Source organism: Macrobrachium nipponense, chromosome 5, assembly GCF_015104395.2.
Source record: "Macrobrachium nipponense isolate FS-2020 chromosome 5, ASM1510439v2, whole genome shotgun sequence".
Taxonomy (NCBI): domain Eukaryota; kingdom Metazoa; phylum Arthropoda; class Malacostraca; order Decapoda; family Palaemonidae; genus Macrobrachium; species Macrobrachium nipponense.
Window position 1 is genome coordinate 141,129,186 of NC_061107.1, and position 15,317 is coordinate 141,144,502.

The following is a 15,317-nucleotide window of genomic DNA, read 5'->3' on the forward strand; positions in this document are numbered from 1 at the left end:
CGTATTAATAAATCGGCCAGATTAAAACAAGCACTGCACTAAAGAAAACCAAAACCACAAAATAAATGTTCTATTTCCCTTATTCATGAATGCTACAGAAAAATTACAAACAAGTTCAAGACTACCTTATAATAGGTCTCAGTAACATCAGTGCTACATATGGACGCGAGGGACGGAAAATATTTACTATCTTGGAAGTTGAGTGAAATGGTATATTACACAGGCAATTTTATCTTTAAAATGCCTAAGAGACGATAAAAATATGACATAATAAAAAATAACAGAGAAGTATATAGCAAATTATAGGGAAGAAAATTAAAAGTAACCCTTTGTACAGCCAGAACTGCTCCAACCTTAGACTGCATCTCTTCATTGATACATAGAGGGCAACTGCTGCAGGTAATGAACAGGCTTTGGTAAGGTGGGCGCATTGAGGACACAGAGGGGTCGATGTATTCAAGCCAGTGAAAGACATGACGTCCGGATCCATCCACCAACACTACATAGACCATCACAACCGCAAACCTACGACACAAGAGGTAGTGGAGAATAGAGATTGCATCTACATAGAACATAGTCGCCATAGATTAACCATAGCAGAATCTGTTTACATTTTATTGCACAAACTTACATTGAACAGACAACTAGAAGCAGACAGATCATTCTCACCTAGCAGACGCCCTGCTTACAACATACAGCGCTAACATAGAAAACAATCATAACAACGGCAACAGCACCTTTTAAATTACACGCTTTCTCAACCACCCTCCACCCCCCTACCACAGGAGAGACCGAGCTTTTCCACTCGGACACTCCTATCTCCGTAATCTGTATACCTGCATCCGTAATTCTGTTTTGTTTGTTACCACAGAACACGTTGTTTTTGTTTTCATTATCTTTCACAAACTAAATTATGTTTTTATTGTAAATTTGATTGTATTGCAACTTACATAACTGAAATAAATTTAAATTGTTATTTGTTATTGTATTGTTATGTTATTACAGTATTATTATTAATTGATATTTGGACGATACATATCCGTCCGCACACTGTACCAAAACAACAGGACGCTATGTCCAGAATATTACGGGGCTTCTCTGTGAGCAAGAGCCCGTGCTGACACAAGGTCAGCTAAATCAAAAACAACAAAACATGTCCAGAATATTACGGGGCTTCTCTGTGAGCAAGAGCACATGCTGGCATAAGGTCGGCTTAATTAAAAAAAAAAAAAAAACAGCAGTAATGTCCAGATTATACACTTTGAAGAGGACACGAGTGATGGAGCAGCTGTGGTGTTATGTTTATCAGTAAATGGAACAAAGACTTATTCTTGTTTTGTTTTTTTATAAACGGATTTTGGAAAAACGTAGAAGATTCAGAAAATATTGTCAAACTAATAAGAAGTTGATCAACAACCAAAAAGCCGTAGAGTTCATCTAAGTATGCACACAAGAAACTATTTGCCCCAAAGACATCAATTAATAATATATTATATAAATATAGATATATACATATTATATATAATTCTTATTAAATATATATATAAAATTATATAATATCTATATATATACATAAAATATAATTGTAACCTTGTTGTTTCATTAATTTCTAGATTATTTAAGTTTTTAGATTTTTAATGTTAAGTATTGAAGTGTTGTATTCTTTCTTTATTAGCTTTTTGTCTCCTCACCGGTGGTTATCTTGGTGTTAATTATTGGCTAACGACTGTTTTATATTTTCAAGTTGTGTTGGTTACGTGGCTGCGCTCCTTCGTGATCCGAGGGATGGAGGTTTACTCTTGGAGGAGTTGGCCTCAGTGTGTTTCTAAGCCTCCAACCTTGAAGGGCACGACTATTGCTGTTGAATCTATATTGATTCCTCGCCTTTTTGCAGAGCTACGTCTTGAAGCTGTATAGCATATTGGATATCCTTTCTCTGCAGCAAGGATATTTTATTCTTCAATTTGTGTACTGCCCTTGGTTCAGTAAAAGCCAAGGGGACCTCTCTGTCCCAAGGTAATAAGAATTATACCTGTATTTACTTAGATCACGGCTTTGATCCTCTGCTGACGTCATTATTGGAGATTGGGAAAGCCTATTCCAACACCATAGTTTGGGATCAATTTTCCCTGCCACCTAGATTAAACCTCCAGACGTAGAGTGTGTGATTATCTTCCAAGAGGAGACCTATGAAGTTGTTAGGGATATTAGTTTGTATTTGTTAGGGTATTCTTACTTTTCGCTTGCCTCCTCCTTTCTGGACCCTCTCCCCTTTTAGTATGTATCTGTAATCGTGTAATTGTTTTCTTTTGCAGGAAGTTTAAGAGTGAGTGTTTCTCTTTAATTACTGTATTGCTGGGGTTCGGGTGTTATTTCTGTCTGAAACTTGTGTATTAAAATTAAGTAATTTTTGGGGGTATTTTCTTTGGCCCCTTGAATTGACTTTGCACTCTTATTGTCGTTGGATACTATTCCACCTTTTGTGGACTTAGTATGGTATTTTGGTGAATGCTATTTGATAAAAGTTTAGTGTTTTGTGTGGTGGTCAAACTAGCCATCACAATATATATATATATATATATATATTATATATATATATATATATATATATTATATATACAGGGTGATTGAAAAGTAACTCCCTATTTTAAATATATAATTTATATAATTTTTATATGCAGTTATTTTTTGTTCATATTTTTAATGTATGTTCCTTAATATATGACAATTTAATTGGTCTTTCTTATCACTGTGTATGAACTGTGCTGAAGAAGCATCTTAAATGGCGTGCTTGGAGGCCGCATTATTGGCAAGTGCTCTCTGCCGAAGACTGCGACAATCGCATGGAGTTTCCAGAAATTATGTTGGCTTGGTATGAGGATTGGCCAGGTCTTTTTCAAAATATCCTTCGGAGTGATGAAGCAGTTTTTCATATCGGTGGATTTGTGAACCGCCACAACTGGCATTACTGGACAGAAGAAGATCCTGGAATTATCTCAGAAAAATTTCAGAATCGGCCTAAGATAACAGTATGGTGTGGAATGACTTCAGATAGGATTGTGGGCCCCTTCATCTTTCGCAATACCATGAATGCGGAAAGGTATCTTACTATGCTGCAAGATGAAATCTGGCCAGTTGGGAATACTTGGGCGAATATTGAAGACTTGATTTTTATGCAAGATGGTGCACCAACACATTTTGCTATTGTTCGTGAATGGCTGAATGAACATTTTCCTGGGAGATGGTTGGGTCGACGTGGTCCGCATGAGTGGCGGGCAAGAAGCCCCGATTTAACACCGTGCGACTTTTTTCTTTGGGGTTGGTTGAAGGAACAAGTTCATTCCAAGAAACCAACAACCTTTGAAGAACTTGAAGGGCAAATAAGATTAGCTATTTCTGCCGTTCCACAAGAGTTCTTGGAAAGATCAGTTCAAGCGATCCCCAAGCGGCTTGAGAAGCTACAGGTAAATGCTGGTGCCTATATTGAATTTTAAATAAAACTCCATGTTATTTGTGTTCTCTCATATTGATTTTTTGTAAAAATAATGACTCATAAATAAATTATAATTTTTTAAAAATAGGGAGTTACTTTTCAATCACCCTGTATATATATATCTATATATATGATATATATCTATATATATATATCTATATATATCTATATATATGTATATATATATATATATAGATATCTATAATATATGATATATTCTATATATATATCATATAATATATATATATATATGTTGTTGACTTATGCTCGAAATGACCTTATCCATGAAAAACGCAGTTGTTTCTGCCTTTTTCTTGAATTAGGCCATCTGCCTATTTTTTTGGAATAAGGAGAGATGGAGAGATACTGTATCATAAGTTTCTCAGGAGGAAGAAACAAAGAAATGTGTCTCACATCATTCATCTTATATACATCCAGTTCAATAAAAGCCGTAAAAGCGAGGATATTATGAAAAAAAAATTCGTTAAGGGCTAATCTATACTACAAATCTTACTGAATGAAAGAGAATAACCTCCTCACAAGAATGACAGATTACAAATAAATAAATGCATCAAGAATGAGACATCAGGCGTATGCTGCTGGGAATGGTCATAAATTGTTTACTTCATTGATTTAGACAAATCCGGTGTGGATTATGAGGCGCGCTGGATGAAGGCAGTTACAGCAAGTACTCTCTACTTGATATAACAGGTTATCAGAATATGATTCAGCCTTATCATATCCATCAACAGAAGGAAGGGATCGAAGATCATACTTTTATAAGTAAGGCAGAAGTTCGACTTTCTGTATACATGTGCGCTCTCTCTCTCTCTCTCTCTCTCTCTCTCTCTCTCTCTCTCTCTCTCTCTCTCTCTCTCTCTACTTTGTCGTTCAGTGCTAAGAGATCAAAATAACAATCATTTCAGCTTGCCCGAGTTACTTGATTTCCCTGTGGAAACTTTCCTTTCAACAGCCTACGGCACTGACAAGAAAACAAAATTTCCTTCTCTGGCAATATACTAACATCGTGCAAAAAATGCTTTTTTTGTTTCAAACTGTACACTTACCATATGGAAAAATAAAGCCTAAGAAATATCTTATTGGGAAACCACTCAGGATACTTGAATGTGGCGTTTTGTTATCATTCATTACATTAGGACCATTTCACAAGCATCTTTGTCCTAAAACCGCTCAAGTATAAAGGGCAGCTGAAACTGAAACAGAACCTCAGATATTTTCTGTGATTGGTTATTCAGCTATTTTGCGAAAAAAATAGATGAAATGTCAAGGTTGCTGTGGTCACTGAATTGAAAGGGGTGTGGAAAAAATTGAATATCACCCGTGAATAAAAATTTAAAAACGTCCACAAAGCGGATGCTCAACTGAATAGGCAAATGCAGATGTGTGTAAGGACGGCGTGTTTACCAAAATGTCCGTCCTTCCTTTGTACATATCTTTTCAATATATACTAAAATGAAGTGTAGTTCACGGCCTTTCCGCTGACATATATATATCACTAAAAAATGTATCCTGTACACTCAGTTGTATGTATATTTCTAGGTGCGAGAAAGAACAATCACAGCAGGGACTCCATCCCCTTTTGTATGTGTGCGTGACGGACACTACATTTCTGTCCGCACAGCTTCCTTATACTCATCCGTCTCTGAGCAATAAAATTAATAAGATCCTCTCCTTGTCTTAGTCCAGTCCTTTCAACTGGTGACCTCCCGGATTTAGGACGGTGGCAGTTCCGGCCACCTACCCCAGAAAACCTTTAACAGACTCACTACGGCATTCAATCTAGGTTTTCTGGAGCTCCTATCCACAGTCGACCAAACGCCATTAGCGGACTTGAAACGGCACGTCCCCTACAGGAGTGTTTTGGCATTCTTCACAGTTTGGCCCGCCATTAATGACATCCGTAAGAACTGAGATAGCAGTCTTGGAGAGCTCAACTTAAGATTGGGAACTAACCATCGCTGCCCCAACAGGTTCCATGTCCTTGCACAAAGCCACCACGCTGCCAGAGCCCCGCTCCATCAAACTGTTGCCTTTCTCCTGGCAGAACGTCGCAGCCTGGCTCCGCCATGTGTAAATCCAGTTTTGACGAAACTTGCCTCCCCACCGTCAGCCAACAGCCTGCAGCAAAAAGATCCTGAGGAGGTCGGGCTCGACGTAGCCTTCCAGAGGAGGAGAGCCCCACAGCCCCACCAGGACACCGGCTGGTGTTACTTCCACCAAAAATATGGAAGAAAGGTTAAGAAGTGTGAGCGCCCCTGCTCCTTTGTGCCTTCAAAAAACGAAGGAGGCGGCACCCAACGCTACCCTCCCTGGCAGTGGCAGTAGCCAAGTCCCATCCCAGAGGATTCTACGTCGAACTCCGGCCACAGGATGTTGGTCAACAGTGTAGCCATGCAATCGTTGTTCCCGCCATCAGCAGAGGACAGCAGCCGCGCCCCTGACTCCCCTGATGCCCCTGACACCCCAGCCGCCCTTATAGCCACCAATGGAACCCCCATCCACTCCTATGGCACCAAGACCCAGACCATCACATTCCTGGGTCGGACCTACACCTGGCCCTTCATCATCACCAACATCAAAATCCCTCTCCTAGGGGTGGACTTCCTGGCACACCACAGGCTCCTGGTTGATGTAGCTCGCCAACGCCTCCTGGACATGGACACCTGCTTCTCTCGCCCACTCGCCACAGGTCCCAGGGCACCTGCCATCTGCTCTGTCTCCCCCAACAAGTATGCCTCCCTCCTACAGGAGTTCCAGGACATCTTCAGACCCGAGCTCCACCAGGTGGCAGGGGCCGTGCCCAAGCACAGTGTGTACCATCTACATGGAGACCAAGGGCCCCCCGACACCTGCAAATTTCTGCCGCTTCCTGCCGAAGCTCCTCAAGGAAGCCAAGAACACATTCGCAGAGATGGGCATCTGCAAGAAGGCTGCGAGCCCTTGGGCATCCCCTCTCCATATGATAAAGAAGGCAGACGGTACATGGAGGCCCTGAAGCGACTACCGCCACCTCAACCTCGTCACCACACCCAACAGCTACCCCTTGCTGAACATGCAGAACCTCACCAGGCCCCTCCACTAAGTGAAGATTTTCTCAAAAATTGACCTACTAAAATCTTACTTTCAAGTTCCCGTCCATCCTGATGACATTCCGAAGACGGGAATCATCATGCCCTTCAGGTCCTTCATGTTCGCCTTCTCCATCTTTGGCCTGCAGAATGCTTGAGCTACCTTCCAGCGCCTAATGGGCAGCATCCTCAGTGGCTTACCCTTCTGTGTCTGCTATGTGGATGATATTCTTATATTTTCCAAATAGCCAGAGGAGCACCTGAACCACGTCTGGGCCGTCCTAAAGCGCCTGTAGGAGAACGGGATCATAGTCCGGTTTGACTGTACCTTTGGCAAGGAAAAGGTGGATTTCCTAAGCCACAAAATCACGCTAGCAGGAGTACGTCCCATGGCATCAAAGGTAGCCGCAGTGGAGAAGTTCCCAGCACCAACGACAGTCAAGGCCCTCCAAGAGTTCATCAGGATGGTGAACTATTACAAAAGGTTCATCCCAGACCTCGCCTGCACCATGTGCCCTTTGTCCGAGGTCCTGCAGGGCAAGCCAAAGAAACTGGCATGGGGAGGCCCAGCAGCACGCGTTTGACCTCACCAAGGCGTCCCTCAGCAGGATCCTGATGCACCCCCTGATGCTCACGACCAATGCCAGCAACATTTAAAACCCGCTGCTGCACCTTTGACCGCGAGCTCCTTGCTGTCTACCAAGCCATCCGCCACCTCAAGTACCTCCTGGATGGCGTTCCATTCACCATAAGGACTGACCACCAGCCGCTGGTCCACACCTTCATCAAGGCAGGAGACATGTGGTCCGCAAGACAGCAACGACACCTCGCGGCCATCTCCGAGTTTGGGTGCTCCATCGAGTACGTCCCTGGCGGGAAGAACCCTGTAGCCGACACCCTCTCGAGGATCAAAATAAATTCCCTGCACCTCGGCATGGACTACAAGGACCTAGCGCAAGAGCAAGCCTCCAACCCCAAAGTACCAGCTTACCGTACCGCCATCACTGCCCTCCAGTGGGAAGACATTCCCTTTGGACCTTCCAGGACGATGCTCCTTTGCGACACCAGCACCGGTCACCGCACCCCCTGATTCCAGCCTCCCGGCGAAAGCTGGTACTCAACGTGATACTCAGCCTCTCACACCCGTCGCCCCGCACAACAACCAGACTCATGATGGAGAAGTTCGATTGGCACGGCATCAAGAGGGACTCCCGGGAGTGGGCCAGGAACTACATCACTTGTCAAAGCAGCAAGACAGGAAGGCACACCAAATCAAGAGTAGGCACCTTCCTTCAACCCAGGCAGAGATTCGGGCGCAAACACATGGACGTTGTCGGCCCTCATCCCCCATCTGGCAGTGCCAGATACCTCCTGACAGTGATCGACCAGTCCACCAGGTGGCAAGAGAGCCAATGGCGACCCGTCACTGGCGGAAAAGGTCTACAGGGAGATTTTGACAGTGCCAGGAGAATTTTTCCCGGCGGACAATGGGGACATGGATGTTCCCCTGTCAAGACTCCGCACAGCTGCCCAGAAATTCATCTCCTGTCAGGAGACCTTCTCCGACAGAAGGATGCAGTCTGACCGAAAGCCCTGGATTACTGCAAACACGTCTTCATAAGGAACGACGCCCCTAATGAGACCCTACTGAGGACCGCATCAAGTCATCTGCCACGCAGAGATGGCCTTCTCAATAGACCAGCTGAAGCCCACCTTCGTTCCTGACGAAGGCGACCCCGCAGAATACCCTCACAGGATCCTGCATCGAACAAAACCCCACCGGAACCCACCAGCGGCCCCAGACGTCGCCGAGGCCGCCCAAGGACAGCAGCCGAACCGCCCAGGCCCACCACCAGGGGCAGCATCCTGCTGTCTGACTTGCCAGAAGGCGAGGAGCCTGAGGACGTCCCTTGACAGATGGCATCGCGTACCCGCGGACTCCTCCAGCCCCCAGCAAGATACCGCTGACCAATCAGCCAACAATTATTACCATAATCATTGTCTTAGGGGGGAGTATCTGTAAAGACGACATTGTTACCAAAATGTCCGTCCTTCCTTTGTACACATCTTTTCATTATATACCAAGGTATAGAGTTGTTCACGGCCTTTCTGCCGATATACATATCACTAAAAAATGTATCCTGTACACTCAGTTATATGTAAATTTCTAGGTGCGAGAAAGCACAATCACAGAAGGGACTCCGTCCCTTTTTGTATGTTTGCGTGATGGACACTACGTTCCCGTCCGCACAGCCTCCTTATATGCATCTATCTCTGAGCAATAAAATTATTAAGAGCCTCTCCTTGTCTTAGTCCAGTCCCCACACGTGAATGGAATGCTGATTGCTTGAACAAACGATGATGACAGTTCCCCAATGGGCCTGGGCCTGGGATTTGCAGATTATTCTATTCCAGATGTCATCACCCCAGCCGGAACCTCGACAACAGGTAACAATTTTAGTATTTGTGTGTTAAATGGTTAAAAGGAAGTTACTGGAAATGTGCAAACAGTGAATGTTAAACTATCTTTATATTTTAGTGTTTTTTATTGAAAGTTGATGCACAGTTTTTGGGAACCGTTGTCTAAGACTGACATTCGTTGGCTGCACGGTATGAATGTGTGGTCAGTATGGTGTTGGCTTTCCACCTCGTTGGCCGCGAGTTCAATTTTCGGGCGTTCCACTGAGGGGCGAGAGATGTGTATTTCTGGTGACAGAAGTTCACTGTCAACGTGATTCGGAAGTCACATAAAGCCATTGGTCCCATTCCTAAATAACCACTGGTTCCACGCAATGTAAAAACACCATGCAAACAAACAAACAAGGTATGAATAGCAGCATATTCTATATCAGTTTTAAAAAATACATGAATATTATTTGATATAATATTATGTGCATGTCTTTTGCATGGTATATCTTAATGTTGCGTGCTTATACTAACTACGAGATTATTTCCTAGATGTCATGCAAGATGCCTACAAAGAAATATATGTGATGTTTTTAGGTAGTATTATATGGATTTTATGGGTATTTCCTGCAATAATGGGTAGGACTTCCTGTACATAAAAATGATGGTCTTTTGTTAAGCTACTTTTTCAGAAGTAATGCATTCGGCACTTGAGGATCTGAAACAAAATAATGAATATAGAGCAGAGGTTGGTATAAAAATGTCTAGATTTAGATTAAAGGCTATATGTGTTAGCTAGGAGATACATTGAATACTAAAAGCGTAAACGATACTATAGTGTCTTCATTACTTACCGAAGTTCCACACTCATCACAAGGCTAAACTCATAAAAAGTCTGATGAATTAAGATGCTATTTTAGTGTGTAGGTAGACTTATGTTTTGTTTTTATTTGGGTCGCAAGGAATAAACGGTTTTGGGGTTGTTTTTACCCTAGCTGTTCTGGGATAAAGTAGTCTAACTGTGGTTGGTGAGATTGGTTAGTGCTGTCCTGGTTACTGCAATGTTAGGTCTAGTTCTTTTTTTTTTTTTTTTTTTTTTTTGTAGTTGTTGGCACGAATGCTTATCTAGCTTTAACCCAGAAACAATGACAATAGTATATAGAAGCCCCCTCACAAATAAGAATTCATATTTGTAATATCGCGCCTCATGGGAAAAACCCCATATTAACCTACAAAACATTTACCATAAATGCGATAGAAGCTGAGGATTTATGACTTAAAAGGTAGATTTTTGAGACCAAAGAAAAGTTTGTATGCTGGAAGTGAAGCATTTATGTAGATGAAAGAATTACTCGTTTGGAGTAAAAGTGGTCTGAAGATGTTTTAGTGGCTGGGTACCCCTTTTATAAACTTTTTGAAAATAAATCCTTCATTTTTTCAAAGTTGTCGGATAAGAAACTGAGTCATAAATGAGGCGTGGAATGGTTATTGCTTGTAGATGAAGTGGCACTCAGTGGAGAATGTGGAGAGAAATGGCAGAAAATAATTAAATGAGGAGTCCCAAAGTGTTTAAAAGGGAAGAGACATGTTACTTGGAGACCAATTGGAAACATTGTGGACAACACAGTAGGAGACATCCGGATACAAATCTCCTGATATGTATGGGGACATATCTGTCACAATGTTGAGAGACATGTCGGCAATAAGAGTTGACTTGGTGGAACTGTCCAGACCATGTCTCCAGAAGTGGCAGACATGTGTGAGGATGCTTTGCTGGCAGCTGCATCATTTGTTGCTTTGTGTGCCCATCGGAGAAGAAGAAAAAGTAGAGCATGGACAAGACCATTGTTATTATACGACAGGAACGGCAATGTCAAGCCAAGCATCTGACCTCTTTATGCGGTTCATGTACAACATATTGCTTAGTTGCCACAGCAACGTGTGGCTCCGATAACACTCGATCAACTGCAGCGTCTTGTCTCTTGTCCACTTCATGTTGGTCTGTTGGTTGGTGAGAGGTCTCTGACGACTTCACCTCGTCCACACCCAGATTGCCAACATGTTGCCCAACAAATCCGTACCAACATATCTACTACGATGTTTCTCAACGACTCAACTGGTGTGGGTGAACCCTATAAGGAGGGCAAATGGACACCAGGAAGCTACAACAATGACTGTTCATATGACTTCAAGAGCACCAGGAACTGATTCTTATCAGTCGCCTATATGGGTGAACATTTAATAGATGGTGATTGGATGATCGGAAAGAAGATTCACAGGGTGAGTGAAGCAAAGCAGACAACAGGGCAAGTTCAAAAGCTTGACAAGACCTATAGGGGTGGCTGTGGAAACCCAGGTGGTAATTTACGAAGAGACCATTTACATTTCACCTTTATAGAGGTGAAATGTAAATGTCGAATGCGAATGAAATGTTAGATACTTTTATAATTATTTATTGTTGGCCACAATGCTTGTACGTTTTGTTAACTTTTATATGCATTACTGTGAGTGTTCTCATTACTTTTAGTAATTATCATATTCTGAACTGTACTTTTCTATTAGTTTTATCGTTATCATCAATAACTGCCTGTTTGGGTATCACTGATGAGTAGTGTAAAGTTCTGGATGTTGATCTTTACGCATCCAAGGAAAAGAGCCATTGCCATTATACATTTCTACTTTTCATTGGAGTCAAAGAAGTGCATCTGATAAACTTAGAGCTGTAGCAAATTACGTATCTCATAATATGTATGATTTTTTTAGGAATGCAATACATATGAAAGTGTTATATTTAAACTACAGTGAGTATGTAAAGAGTACGGACAAAATTTTGTTAGTATATTTTGTCTACATGGCAACGATAATCAGGCAAATCCATTCACGAGTTTAAAGAGGGGTATACACAAACTTGGTGAAGACTCATTTTGAAGCTGTAACTGCTGAACAGTATCAAATATAATGTCATTCTGTTGGTGGTAATTCCTTTTTGAGAAAGGAACATTTTCAGTTACTGAAATTCAACGATATACCCCTGTCCACTGAATAAAACTTAATAGAGCTTCAAGACACTGGTGACTGATTACAGTCTTTGCATGCATGATTTTGAATAAAGAAATACAAATAGAGAGGGCAAATAACCGACCATAAGTGTAATTAACATTTGTGCATTACGGATAGCACCTGGCAATCGCCTTCAAAGGCTACGCTGATATTTCACAGGATACATAGTTTGAATGTATATACCTTCTATTGGACGGTAGAAATGAGATTTCAGTCTGACACTGACCTAACAAGAGTAACATATTTCCTTTATGTCCGCCCCCCAGATGCTGAAGCCTTGCCGAGAATGTGGGGCTTAGGGTTCAGCAGCTGGGCCCTGATGCCTGGTGGGAACTGCTTTCTCGCTGGGCCTTGGTGCCCAGCTGTTGATCCAACTAAACAAGTCAGCCCTTTTCCTTCTACTAAAAACATTTCATCTTTCTGCCTTCCTCCCCCTATAAGGTATGGATTCCATGATGATGACTGTTGGCTTGGTTTTGGACATGATTTAGTCTAAATCTTGGGATTTGAAGGAGGATGAGGATGGTCGGCATGCCACTTCTACGGTAGAACTCTAGTACCTGACGTGATCGAGCGAGGGAAAAGTTTAATGTCAAACCCTATCCTCAATGCCGGGTCTGATCTCAACGGGCATCATGACACCTTAGCACTGGAGATAGGGTGTATATCTGGTAATTACCCCTGGGACGACCCTAATTAAAGGGATGACCCGTCCTCTAAGTGTGACTCCATGGTGGGTATTGGGAATATCTGGATGAACTATGTTCTTTTCATTATATGGCAACGCCCCATTTTCTGCTGACGACCCTATGCTTTCGTCAACGGACTTGTCCACAGAACCCAAACTTCAATTTTTCATGGTCAGTCCCCATGGTCAATGTAGTACCCCTGGGCCGAATGACAGACGGACACAGTTGATGACCCAAAGCAATGCGAGTAGATATACGGCCAGGAAATCTAAACAAAAAGCATCTGGTTCCAGTTTTGTCACACTGGAACCACTTGCCATGAAGAAAAATAAAAAGTAGGATATAGCTCCTGGGGTCTTTGTACCCAATTCCTTTGATAAATACCGGAATTTGAAGCTTGAAGGTGACAATATCGACATTTTTCAAGTACAAAGGGAAATCGTGAAATGCTGTGGCAGACAGCCAAAAATAACACCCCAAAATGGAAATATGCTCCTTGTAGAAAGCATCTCCCCAGAGGAGAGCATTAAGTTGATGGGATTGTCGGACCTTGCGGGAGTCACAGTTGAGTACACTCCCCACTCCAGCAAGGGCTAGATTTATGCCCCTCGGTTGATGCCTTTCTCTGAGGAGAGATTTTTAACAGAATTAAAAGACCAGGGTGTCATAAAGGTGGACAGGATGTCAAAGAAGGTTGATAATAGCAGAATACCTCAGCCTACCTTAATATTAACTTTTAATACTTTAAGACTTCCGGAATGTGTCTCTGCAGCCTGGTATAGGTTTAAGATAAAACAGTACATCCCGAGACCCAGAAGGTGTTTCCATTGCCAGCATTTTGGACACACCCTACAATGATGTCGATCCAAATTGCAAGAAAATCCTGCAGTCTGTGTCAACTGTGGAGAAGAGGAGCATGGTATGTGCACCAGGGAACCTAAATGCATTCACTGTGGTGATGGACATGCATCATCATCTCAGCAGTGTGATGTATATTTACTTGAAAAAGAAATCCAAGAAATCCGAGTAATAGAAAGAACAACATTTAAGGAAGCACGAGAGAGAGCCAAAACAAAGACTGTAAGTAAGGCCCGGTCTAAGTTTTGCTTCTGTAGTAGCAAAATTAAGAAACCAAAAGAAAGAGACAAAATAAAAACACCCAAGTTAAGAGCACTAAAGGAGAATCAAATAAAGAATCATTTAAAAGACAGCTAACTGAATCATTCGAGTCAACTGATGATGAGAATGTAAAGACAAGGTTCACTAGAACCAACAAGAAAGACACAAGTATGGAACTGAATAAAACTGAAGTGTCAGTAGAGACACACCCTCCACCATCTGCCTCTTTGGAGGCACGGCCAGTGGTTGCTGGTCTGGTGCCAGCTTCTGTTGATGCCAATTCCTCTTTGGAGGACAAACCAGCAGATGCTGGTCCTCCGGTGCCAGCCCTCGCTGGTACTTCTGCCTCATTAGAGGCAGAGCTGGCTACTGCCAGCAATACAAAGACACTTGAGGTGTTTCTCTTTAGAGAACACCTCTGCTCTCTTCGTCTCAATAGCGATGGAGAGCGAAGAAACTAAAAAAAACCTTTCAGTGTCAAAGACATTGAAGGAAAAGATGTTGGCTCTACGAAGGCGATAACTCCTCCCAAGAAGCCAACAAAACTTTCCATCAAAATGCCTCCCCCTAGTAGAAAAAAGAACTCTCCCAGTCTTGTAAAAAGGAACCACAATGTTGGTCCTAAACATGAATAAATTCACTTCCATTATTCAGTGGAACTGTCAGGGTCTGAGAGCGAAGTATGAGGTAATGAAGCTTTTGATCTATGAGCACTCTCCTGTAGGGGTATGTTTGCAGGAGACTATGCTAGGTGAATATACCCCTTGTCCTAGGGAATATGTTCACTATAGTACTAAATTTGATCTAGAAGTGGGAAATCATGGTGGATCCCTCATCTATACATTCGTTGAGATGCTCCACACTACAAAGTGAAACTAAATATTCCACTTCAAGCTGTGGCTGTAAGATTTAATTTAAGAAGGAAATATACTTTATGTTCCCTTTACATTCCACCCAATAGCCATGCCTCTTAAGAGAACTTAATATACTTAATGCAGCAACTACCAGAGCCAATTCTTCTACTTGGTGACTTCAATAGTAAACATCCATTGTGGGGAGATGTAACATCAAATCAAAAAGGGAATATGATGGTATCTTTGATAAAAAAATGAGATATAGGTCTTCTTAATATTGGAGAACCTACCCATTACCACATTCAGACAGGCACTGTCTCCTGCATCGACCTTTCAATATGTAGCTCCAGCTGCAGTGTTGATTTTAGTTGGAGAACAAGTGATGACTGGCATACCAGTGACCATTCTCCAATTGTGATCACACCAATGATGGTCCACCTATCCCGAGATCACCACGATGGTGCTTAGAGAAAGCAAATTGGAGAAAATTCAAAGATTTGAGTGAGTTGGAGGGGGATGCAACAGATTTCCCAAGAGTAGATGATGCCATTGATCTACTCAATGGAACATTACATACTGCAGGTCTACACTCGATTCCTCGAACTAA